Raw genomic sequence first — 12,081 nt, 5'->3', positions numbered from 1 at the left:
CCCACAGTTGTTTTTTGAGGAGGGGGGGTCTTCCCTTGGGCTACTGAGCCCACTCCCACCCCCCAAAGGCAGAGCTAGAAGTGTCTGGAAATGTATGACGCCACCTATTCCCTGCCCTGCCCCTTCATCAAAGACTCACTGGACCCTCATCTCCTTTGTCTCAGGTCAGAACAACTCTGAGGCTTAACATGGGTTCCGGGGCCACCTACACACAGGCTGGGCCACATCTGTGGGATCTGCCTGAGAGCACACCCTCAGCTGCCTCTCTCCTTCCTTGTCCGGCACCCCCAAGTCTCCTCTGGGGGCACCTTCCTCATACACCGCCTGCACACGGATCCCATCGCAGGGTCAGCCTTGGGGAAACCTGCCCTGAGACTGACCGGCTGGCCCAGCCGATGCCTGTGTTTACAGAGCAAGCTCGTCCCTCCCTCACTGCCATCCAGCACCAGGGACAGCACCCACGCTGCCCATCCCCACTAAAGTGTGATTAATCTAACTGGCTTTAGGACATATCGCCAAGAAAAATGCAAATTCTCCAACAAAGAAAACAAGTACATCTTCCTCCGTAGTTTATACCTGCATATGAATGTGTTTGATGTGCCTTCTCCCAAAAGCAAGTGTTCCTAAGGAACAGGATAATAAACTGACAATGATAAATTATAAGAGCAGATACCATTATTTTTAGTATTTATCCTGTACCAACTACTATTATACATATAATTTAACCCACCGTAGCTCCAAAAGTATTATTATCCTAATTTTACAATAAAGAAACAGGCTCAGAGCAGTTTGGCAACTTGTGCAAGGCTACACCAGGCAAGACAGAGCTGGGTTTGAAACCGAGGTCTGTGCGGAAACAGATCCTGGACTCTTAACCAGAAGAGATCCCGGGATTGTGGTGGTGAGAGGGAGGAGCGAACACAGCCATTCCCCACCTCGACATTTCACTGAAGATGGGCATTATCCACTTTGTCTTCCCGATGAGACACCCAAAGCTGAGTGAGGGTCCATGGCTTGCTCCAGGTCCCCAGGCTCCCTGACCATGTCACTGACCAGCATCCAATCCCGTCACTATGAGTGCCCACTCCAAGTCCATATAGCAGCCTGTGAAGTTCCCCTAGACACAAGAGCTCTGAGTTATACCAGGATGAGAAGCACCAAGGCCTGCGGCTCACTGCGTCCCCTTCCCACAGCGGCTGCCATCCTTGTCCCTCTGAGATAAACACCCTGGAGACTGCTGCCTCTTCTTCTTCCACCGTCAGCCTCTCCCTGGCCTCATTACTCCCAGTGACTTCAGCCCCACAGGCCTCCCTTGCCTGGATCTTGAAATCCATCTGAAAATCAAGGGCTGAGACACCTGCAGGCACTCAGGCCTCTGGAGTGCTAGTGTCGCCTCTGGCTGTGTCTCCAAGGACAGGCTGTGGAGGCACAAACCCTGAAGACTTCTGTGGGGGTCCTTACCTTCCCCATCTCCTCCCTAGAGCTATCAGATTTGCCTTCCTTTAAAATCAAAGATCCCACTTGGAGGGAACTTAGGGATCACCCAGACCAACACCTTCACCGTATAGAGAGCAACAGAAGCCCAAAGAGGGAAACGAGTCAATGACCGCGTCGGTATTAGAATTCAGGTCTCCTAACTGCCAATGTCTCGCTCTTTCACAGTCCACAGCCATTCACTAATACTTCTGGTGCGTCTTCAGGTATGGACGATGGAGCCTGACTGCCTGAGTTACTCTATTTAATTGTGTGATCTTGAGCAAGTCACTTAGCCTCTGTGACTCAGTTTCTCCCTCTACGCTAACTGGTGTCCCCACTACCCAGGTGTCCTCTTCTACCAGTTTCCTCTCCACCCCATGGCCTGCATGAGCCTTCCAAACCTCAGCCCTGCACACATCATCTCTTTGATCAAAAACCTCCAATGGCACCTCACTGCTTGCAGAACAAACTCCAAAGGCTTAACACACACTGTCTTTCTGACCTGGTCCCAACTTACGTTTCCAGCCTCGTTTTCTTTTTACTTTTCCCCAGTATGCTCTGCATTCTACTCACACTGAGTTGTTCTAAATATCCCATTTGACCAGCAACCCCCCAAAATTTCTTACTCATCATTCTGCACACACACATCTCAGCATTCTCTTCTCTTCTGGAAAAAAGTGCTTTTAAAACAACTATTTGTTGCAGTATAATATACACACAGAAAACTCTACAGTTATATAGTGCATGTTGTAAGTGTATATACCTTGATGAATATTACAAAGTGAACTCATTTATGGAACCAACACCCAGATCAAGAAACAGAACATTAACAATGTCCCAGAAGCCCTCTGCACACTTCCAGTTACTTCCCCTCCAACAGTAGCACTATCCTAACTCCTAACAGCACAGACTGGTTTTGCCTACTTTGTACTTTTGTATACATAAAATCATCTAGTGTATATTACCTAGTGTCTGGCTTCTTTTACTCAACATTATGTTTGTCAGGTTCATCCATGTTGATTGTTCCATTGCAGTTCATTCATTCTCATGGCTTTATTGTCATACACTGTGCAAATATATCAAAATAATTTTCATCCATTCTATAGTTGATGAGCATCTGGGTAGTCTCCTTTATGGGGCTGTTACAAATAGCTCTGTCAAAAACATTTTTTATGTCTTTTGGTGACCATTTGTTCACAGTTCTTGGGCACATACCTAGGAGTGCCACTGTTGGGTCATAGGATATGTATTTGAAATGCTTTTCAAATGGGTTAACCACGGTGTGGACTGTAAGGTTAATGCCTTCAATTATCAATCAGCAGGAAGCAATGCTCTGAAGAAGTGAGGCTCAGGACTGGAATATTTTGGGAAGAAGAATGGTGGAAAGACTGTTGGTTTACTGTATATCTGTCTCACATTTATATTCCCCAAAAGTAATCTTTGTTAAAAGAATTATAGAGGGTAGACAACATCTAGGATGGGGAGGATGGAGTGAAAAAGGCCTGGAACACAGCTGGCATTCAATAAATGCTGGCTATTACTATTAACTCTTCTAAGGGCCACAGTCAACTGCTCACTGGTACCACCTCTAGTAAACTGTCATTATTTCATAGGTTCAAAGACAAGCATTTTTCAACATCTCCAAAATTGAGATGTGAATGACAACCCATGGCATGTCAGAGTTAAATTCTGACATGTTTTAGCTCCCTCGGTGATACATAAAATAAAGGTATGACTTGCAAATGAAGGCCTCTTGGATGCTATTGAGTCTAGTAGCTGAAGAGCTGGAGGCCGCAGGAACTGTCCGTGGTGCTGACCGGGTGCAGAGACTGGGCCTGCCTGGTGCAGAGGTGGGGCCCACAAGAAAGGGAGATTTCAGAACAATCGGGCCTCCTCATCCTGTGTCTGTTTTAAACCACAATTCCTTCCCATTGGCTTGCTGACACCCGAAATCCCACTCTCAAAGAATCAACCTTTCCCAGAAAGACAGGCACTACCACTTACTGAGTTCAACCAGAGCCTATGGGAAGTGCTTGAGATTCACCCCTTTGCTTAATCCTCCAACCACCAGTGAAGGTAAGTATTGTCTCCATTTCCAGAAGAGAAAGCTGCAGCTCAGGGGTTAATGAATCTGCCCAAGATGGCAAAGCCGTCAAGTGGGAGCATGAGTTTGGTTCAATGCAGACCAGAGTGCAATTTTTGCACTTTAGGCTGCTTTACACTTGGGAGTAAGGGTGGGGCAGGATGAATGCCTCGGACAGTTTTCCAAGAGGATTTGAAGGAGGAAGAGGGAAAGATCATAAAGACACAGATGAAATGAGTGGAAGGAAGAGCAGCAAAGGGCAAATGACAAGGATTTGAGAATAAAGAGGGAGAGGGAAGATTTTGAGAGAATCAACTGGGTGATGTATACAAATGTGCTCTGCAACTCTAAAGGGTTCTGCCCCTGGCAGGAAATGTTATTTTCACTTATCCAGCAAAATATACATTTACTGAGCTCATTTCCTATGCCATGCTTTTCCTGGCACTGGGGATTTGTATAAGACACAGTCTTTGTCCTTACAGGTAGTGGAGGGGGGAGGGGAGATGAAACAGATAAGCAATTATTATTCATTCAACAAACTGTTACTAATTGCCTATTCAGTGCCATAGCCTGTGCTGGAGACTCATAACACAGATGAATTAAACCCAGACCTTGCTGAAACTCCCAGTCAGAAGAGACAGACAAGTAAAGGGGCAATTATAACACAAGGTGTTATAATTACAACATAGTCTAGTGTAAGGGCAGAGAGATACACAGAATTTTATGGGAGCAAGGAGAAGGGTAATTAATACAGCACTGGAGGCAGAGGCAGGGTCTCGTTGTAAGTAGAATGGTTTCGATGCTGAATTATACTTGATTGCAAATAAAATCCTAAGATTTCATTGTACATGCAAGTGCTACCTTCCGGTACAACCCAAGGTTATGTTGACTAATGGAAAACATGTAGAGAGAGAGGCAAAAATGTGGAACTAAAGATTAAGGACAAAAATTTCTGGATGTAGAGCAAATGTATTTGGGGTGGGGGCAGGTCCTGCACTTAGCAGGGGTGGTCAGAGGAAAGTCATTCACTCTGTTCCAGCCAACACGGGAAGGCTTTTCAAAGAAGGGGCATTTCAGCAATTCACTGTTCCCACAAATGGTTGTCTTTTCCCAGGGAGCCATTCCCACCAGCACTAGGAACAAGCTGAACAAGCTCTGGAAGGGGTTGGGTGTGGGCAAAAGGTTGAGTCTATGGCTCCATCTGGCACCGGGAAGCTTCACAATCCACACAGCATTCAAGACTTCCAGGATTTGCCCCAAACCTATACTACAAGTGTGACGTGATGCACTTACCAGGTGTTCCATCCACACTGGATTACTCATCATTCACCAAACACAGCCCACATACTTCCGCTTCCTCAGAGAACAGGCTCCGGAGCCAGAATAACTGGGTTTGGGACTTGAAGCATCCCTCTGCCACTTTCTGAGTAAACTAAAGAAAGTTACTGAGCCTATCTGAGCCTAAGCTCCCTCGTAAAATAGAAATAATAATAGAATCCACCACACATATTGTTGTAAGGATTAAATGTGTTAGTTGGTTCTCACTAGGTGATGCTGTGATAACGAATGACCCCCAAATCTCAGGGGCTTACAGAACAAAGGTTTAGTTCTTGCTCACATTAAACATCCTTTATAAGTTAGCTGTGGCTCTATTGCATGAATCCTTGTGGGATAGGGTAAAAGAGAAAGCCCTATCTGGGACATGCTGTTCTCATGACAGAGGAATGATGGAACCATGAGGGACTCTTCCAGTCACTGCAATTTTCTCCATGTATGTTTTTTTAAAAAATTATTTTTAAGTACAAAAGAAAAGGAAAAGAAAGAAATATGGCCTCTACTAATGAGGAAATGTCAAAGGTGTAGGGGACCATGGAGAGCTCCCTCCCCAGCACACATACTGGAAAGAACTCTTCAAGCCACCAAGTGATCTGTTATCACAGAGTAGCATGTTAGCTCCTTATAACACAGATCCAAATTAACTGTGAAATAAATCCTATTATGCCCCTTGTGGGGCTGAATTCAATGACATAACATTTGTACAGTGAATGTCAAAGTAAGATAAAGGCACTCCATAAATTAGAGCCACTATCATCATCAATACTCTGAGATGTACAGTAGTGTTCCCAATTCCCAGAAACTCTCAGAAAACTGAGGCTCTGAGAACTGAAGCAGTTTGCCCAAGGTCCCAAAACAAGTGGTAGAGAGACAGAACGCAAAACAAATCCATTCAGTTCACACAAAGGGTTGAACACAAATGTTTGCAGCAGCATTAATCATAATAATCAAAAAATGGAAACAGCCCAAATGTCCACTGACAGATGAATGGATAAACAAACTGTGGTATATCCACACAATGGAATATTATTCAGCCATAAAAAAGAATGAAGTACTGATACATGCTACAACAGAGATGAACCTTGATATCTACGCAAAAGAAGCCAGACACAAAAGACCATATATTTTATGACTCTATTTATATTAAATACCCAAGGCAGGCAAATCCATAGAGATGGAAAGCAGACTAGTGGTTGCCAGGGGCCAGAGTGAGTGGGGAATGGGAAGTGACTGCTAACGGGTACAGGGTTTCTTTTTGGGGTGGCAAAAATGTTCTACATTTGATTGTGGTGATGACTGTACAACTATGTAAATACACTAAAACCCACTGAACTGCACTTTTATGTGAATTAAATCTTCAAAAGCTTATGCGCGTGTGTTCTCTCTCTCTCTCTCTCTCTCTCTCTCTCTCTCTCTCTCTGTCTTCCATCCTATCTCATCTCCCGGGCTTGGTTGTTAACCCCTATTCTACTCTGACCCCCAGAGAGTCAAGGAGCCTATAGCGTGGGGACAAGCAGAGGCGGCACAGGAAGACTGCTGCAAAGACCAAATGAGGCCCGAGCTGTGCAGTTTGGACGTTAGGCACGTCATCTTCAGAATACACATGTGCACTCGTATCCCCACAAAAGCTCACGGATGAAAATATGCAGTAGGGACATGGGAAGCAGAGACGTGGGGGATGGGATAGGGTTGGGGTGATGGAATTCCTTCTTCCCAGGCCCACGAGGGCAAGCCTCAGGCTCCCCACCACCACCTTCCTCAATCGATGCATGGCCAGCTTCCTTCAGAGCCTACCAGACCCAGGAGAACGAGCCAGGATCAGTAAGACTGGTTAGAACCAGCTGGAACCACCTGACACCAGCACTCACCAGAGCAAACCCACCTTAGTCAAGGCGTTCCCAGCACCAGAGGCTGCTAGTGACGCTGGCCTCAAGCAGCACACCGCCTGTCACTCCAGCTCAGCTCATCCACATCCCACAACTGCTTAAAATCCAGTCTCTCTCCAGTCGTCTCTGCAGGACGGCAGCTAACCCAGAGCCTGCTCAGGCTTCCCAACAAGAACCTCCCACTCACCTGCTTAATGCATGCTGGGGTCTCATACTCCTTGAATAGGAAGCACTACGCTTTATCTTCAGTTTAAACGAACACCTGCCTTGACTTGGCCTTAGCAGCCTTGCAGAGCAGCTGGGCCCCATCCTGGCTAAGGCAACTCAGTTCTTTCCACTCTCTCAAATGAGTGCAGGGACCACGTCTATCCAGACTGGCAAAGCGCTTGCTGGTACTCAGCAGGTATGCCACGCAGAAATCAAAGGCTGAATAGAACCCAGCCCTGTGCTTCTCAAACTTGAATGTGCAGATGACTCACCTGAGAATCTCGTTAAATGCAGATTGTGATCCAGTAGGTCCCGAGTGGGGCCTGAGGTTCTGCATTTCTAACAGCTCCTGGGTGAGGCCAGTGCTGCTGGCCTGTGGCCCACACATTGAGTAGCAAGACTTTAGCACATTCTACTCACTGTCCTTTCTGATTTCTTCGCCTTCTTGGTTGTTCAAAGAACCTCTTGAGAGCTGATGAAATCTATTCTCTCTTTTCTTAGAAAAGGATCTGCCAGTACATACACACAATATGGTGCATAAAACTGGGGGTGCTGCAGTCCATAGGTTAAAAGCCCTTCTTTTGCACATACAAACTTTAGTTCTGGTGGAAAGAGGATGCAACAGACAGAAAAAAAAAAAAAAAAAAAAAGCCTTGGCAGGGAATCAGAACTCCTGGGTCTCGTCCCAGCTCCTCTACTGCCTTCCTGTGTGACATCAGACAAGTTTCTGCCTCTCTCTGAGCTTCAGTTTTCCTACCATGAGGCGAATGGACTAGATTGGGGATGATAAATAGGTTTTCTCTTTTTTGCCAACTCTGGGAGCTGTTGCCTGAAATACCCTGTGTTAAGAATTCTTAGACTGTGTCTGGATTTGGCAGAAAAGGGTGCCGTGATTGATTGGTGATGCCTGCCATGGTCCCAGGAAAGGGGGCCTTGACTGATTTGTGATGTCTGCCAAGGTCCCAGGCCCGGAGGGTGATGGGCTTCCTGCCAGATGTCTACATCCCCCAGGGAGCTCTTCCAGCTGTGACATTCCACAGCTCATTTAGAGTCCTGGCAGATTGGGGAAAGAGAAGTCTGTGCTTGTCCTCAAGGGGGTAGGGAGGGATAATTCTTTAAGCTATTGGCTTCTCAAACCTGCTGCCCTACAGCCCCCTTTGAGAAGAGGTAGCAGAATCACTGCTCAGTGGCAGAGAAGGACAGCATGTCCTTGTGCTCCCATCCTTGCCTATTTTTAACTCCAAGGACAGAAGCTCAGGCAGAAGCTGAAATATAGAAGGGCCACCCAGCCTCCTGAGGGTGGGGAAGGTACCACCCTCCTATCATTCCCGAGTGGCTTCATGGTTGGCCAAGTGAGAGTGGCAAGCTGCCAAGGGACAGAAGCTTCCTTGATTCCCTTGCAAATCTGCCCCACCCCGCTCTGTCCCACCCTTTCCCAGGCAGGGCCAGTTGCTCCTTCCTGATACATCCACAGACCCCTCTGCTGGTCCCTATCCCGCTACACCCTGTATCTGTCATCCACACACCAGGTGAATGTCCCGGCCCCTGTACTAGTGCTGAGGATGCAGCACTGAACAAGACAGATAGGAGCCCTCTGCGAGCTCTTCCGGTCTCGAGTGAAAGACAGACAGCAAACAGGATGGCAGCACAATTCCATAGTTACAACTGCGCTAAGTGCTCGGAAGAGAACCGTACCCACGTGCCTGTGAGTTCCACAAGAACTGAGATGTTCTCATTCATCTTTCTATCCCTAGAACCTGAGACCTAACCTGGCACAGAGGAAGGTACAGGGATTATTTGTTGATTGAAAATATCACATAGGAGATACTTGGCAGAGTTTGGGAACCCTACAGGAGCCCATCTCAGACTAGATGAGATTCATTCATTCACCCATTTATTCACTCATTCATGAAGGTTTGTTTTTGAGAACCTTCAGTGTCAAGCACTGTTCTATGCACTGGACCTAGAGCAGGAAACAAAATAAGAAAAAACAAACTGTCCTCCTGAAGCTCCATTCTAGGAGAGGCAAGCAAACATTAGGCCAAATACGTAAAGACAAAGAGGATGCTAGAAAGCGGTGAGTGAGTGGAAGGATGTGTGTTTCTCTGGAACAGAGTGGTCAGGGAGGCCTCACTAGGGCACGTGGGTGAAGCCCTGAAGGAGGTAAAGGCAGCAGCCCTGTGGCTACGTGGAGGAAAGCCTTCCCAACACAGGGAACAGAAACACGAGGGCCCGTGGCAGACTTCAGTCTGGTACATTCGATGAACAACGAGGCCAGAGTGGCCGGAGGCGATGGAGCAAGGGTTAGCAATGTGAGATGAGGCTCAGGAGGATGTGACAGGCGGGGAGGGCAGACTTTGGAAGACAGACACACCTTGCGCCAGGCCTGGCATACGACGGATGGAAACGATGGTGATGATGACGTGGTGATAAAAGCATCCAACGTTCACTGGGCACAGGTGCCAGGTGCTAAGCTACACACTTTACGTGGATTCGTTTACTCAATCCCCACAGCAGCCTGTGAAATACATCCTATGTTATCCCTGCTTTACAGATGGGGAAGCTGAAGTCTAACAAACTTGGAGGTGGCAGGGAAGGGACAGGAACACTGGCAGTCCTGTTCCACGTGCACTATGAATACCAGTTTCTTTCCCTCCTGCAGTTCCTAAACCTTTTGAACTTCTTTGAAAATCTGCTGGAAGCTGTTTTTCCCCAGAGAAAAATTTTGGTTTTCCCCAGGAAAAAAATACAGATGCACAATGATATAACATGCATATAATTTCAAGAGGTTCAAGGTTATGAACTCTAGCCCTGAAAGTAAGCATTTTATAAACATTTGGAGCAAGAACAAGAATTGTCAGAGATTTCCAAAGAGGCAAGAGGGTAACATAAGCAGGTATAATGGCTAAAACTACTTCTACAGTTTGTCAAGAGCCTACTGGGAATGGGGCATTTGTAGAATTGTATCTCATTTAGACCTCATTTTAACCTTGTGAGGTGACTTTAATTATGATCCCTTTACAAATGAGGAAACTGAGGCACAAAGCTGGTATATGGCAGAGCTGGAATCTCCCAGATCAAAGTCTCTATTCCAGGCAGCCTCTCTTTTGATTTCTCCAACGACATCCTTTCATCTTCCCAGGGCAGGGAAGAAACTTGCTCAAGGTCTCACAGCTCAACACATCCAGTGCTGGGTCTAGAGGTGTGTTGCCCAATACAGCAGCCACTAACTACTTAAATTAATGAAACTTTAAAAAAGTAAAGAATTCGGTCCTCAGTTGCACCGACCACATTTCAAGTGCAGAACAGCCGCACGTGCTCGTAGCTGTAGTATTGAGCAGTTCAGGCACAGAACATCTCCATCATTGCAGAAATTTCTAATTAGGCAGAGCTGGCCTAGAACTTGGTCTCTTGACTCCCAACTTAAGGTTTCTCCACTGTCAGGGGCTACTAGAAATTAGATTTGCCTGATAAATGAAGAGGACCCCAAAGAGGAGACAGGGATAGAACAGCTGAGGGTGTGCTAGAGAGCACTCTGGCAAAGAAGACTTGTAGGAGGGAGGCGTAACTTGACATCTTGTACAGGGCAGAAGACACGAGAGCCATTGGCTGGGGACCCACCTCGCCAGCAACGAACTTGTGTGTGTGTCTGATAATGGGGACCCCCGTTAACTACAACATTTCTTTCATTTCCTTGTTGATGCCTGAGGTTTCTTTACTGGGGGCAGGGCCTTTCACCCCGTGGGAAGAGATCAGGCTGAGCAGCCAGTTCCCCTGGGCGAGAAAACAAAAAACTCCTGCTCACTTTCCGAGGATGGGAAGGAGGCCGGGAGCAGGGGACATTCAGGGGCCAGCCAGGCCAGTCTTCGACCCAACAGATCTGATGAGGCCTCGACTGGGGGAAGCCGCACTGTGGGCACCAGGCAGTGACTCAGGGTGGAGTGGAGGCTGTGGACGGTAGACAAGGTATCCGCTGCACCTGCAGCTGGCAGGGCAGATCTGCGGACTCAGACCACACTCCAGCCGCAAACCCAACCCCAGGAGAGCTGGCAGAATAGCCAAGTCACACAATGCTCCCTGAGGACTCCTTTTGGCCTGTAAGATGCTCAAAAGCATCATAACTAGATTTCTTTGGTGGAATACTGAGGGACAGGAGAAAGGTCCACACAGTTGTCCAGAAACTGCTTGGCACAGTAGGAACCACAGAGGCTAAGGCTGGGGGAGCCCCTTACCTCTGTGCGTAATGGTCTGCCCCTCCCTGCCTTCCTTTCTTTTTTCCTGTACATACAGACTGTCGCAGAAGCCCGTGGAAGATGGGAGAAGAGAAGAGTGTGAGATGGAAGGCATGGATTAAATCCCCTTCCCGGCCGGGCGTGGTAGCTCATGCCTTTAATATTAGCATTCTAGGAGGCCGAGGTGGGAGGATTGTTTGAGGTCAGGAGTTCGAGACCAGCCTGAGCAAGAGCGAGACCCCGTCTCTACTAAAAATAGAAAGAAATGATTTGGACAGCTAAAAATATATATAGAAAAAAAAATTAGCCAGGCATGGTGGCGCATGCCTGTAGTCCCAGCTACTCGGGAGGCTGAGGCAGAAGGATTGCTTAAGCCCAGGAGTTTGAGGTTGCTGTGAGCTAGGCTGATGCCACGGCACTCTAGCCTGGGCAACAGAGCAAAACTCTGTCTCTAAATAAATAAATAAATAAATAAATCCCCTTCCCATGTCTTAACAGCTGAGTGAGTGGGCTTTAGAAGCCCCCAACCTTTCTGACCTGTATCTTCCTATCAGCAAAACATGGGTGATTTTACCACCTGTCCCCAAAGCATTGTAAAAATCAAATGATACTAATAACATTGATAACAATGACTGTCATTAATGAACTTTTTCACGATGTACCCCATCATCTGTAGTAGGGCTGGGCACACATTAAGCACTCAGTAAAAAGCTCTTGAATGTTGACTTTACCATGGAAATGTCTTACTATTAGTAATAATAATAATAAATTACTATGAAGTGAGTGCCTTACTACTCTACTGGGCCCATCTCACACTTAATGTCACAATTGTGACACATGTCAATCCTTTCAATGAGACACA

The 12,081-nt window shown here is 46.9% G+C and overlaps 1 protein-coding gene across 2 annotated transcripts in view; it reads right to left on the bottom strand.

Annotated features, from left to right (window-relative positions):
- RIMS4 (regulating synaptic membrane exocytosis 4) overlaps positions 1 to 12,081 on the bottom strand; it is a 48,754-nt gene that overhangs the window by 17,878 nt on the left and 18,795 nt on the right. The window lies entirely within an intron of this gene.

This window comes from Lemur catta, chromosome 17 (genome assembly GCF_020740605.2).
Source record: "Lemur catta isolate mLemCat1 chromosome 17, mLemCat1.pri, whole genome shotgun sequence".
In the NCBI taxonomy this organism is placed as follows: domain Eukaryota; kingdom Metazoa; phylum Chordata; class Mammalia; order Primates; family Lemuridae; genus Lemur; species Lemur catta.
This window is presented reverse-complemented; position numbering and strand designations above follow the sequence as displayed.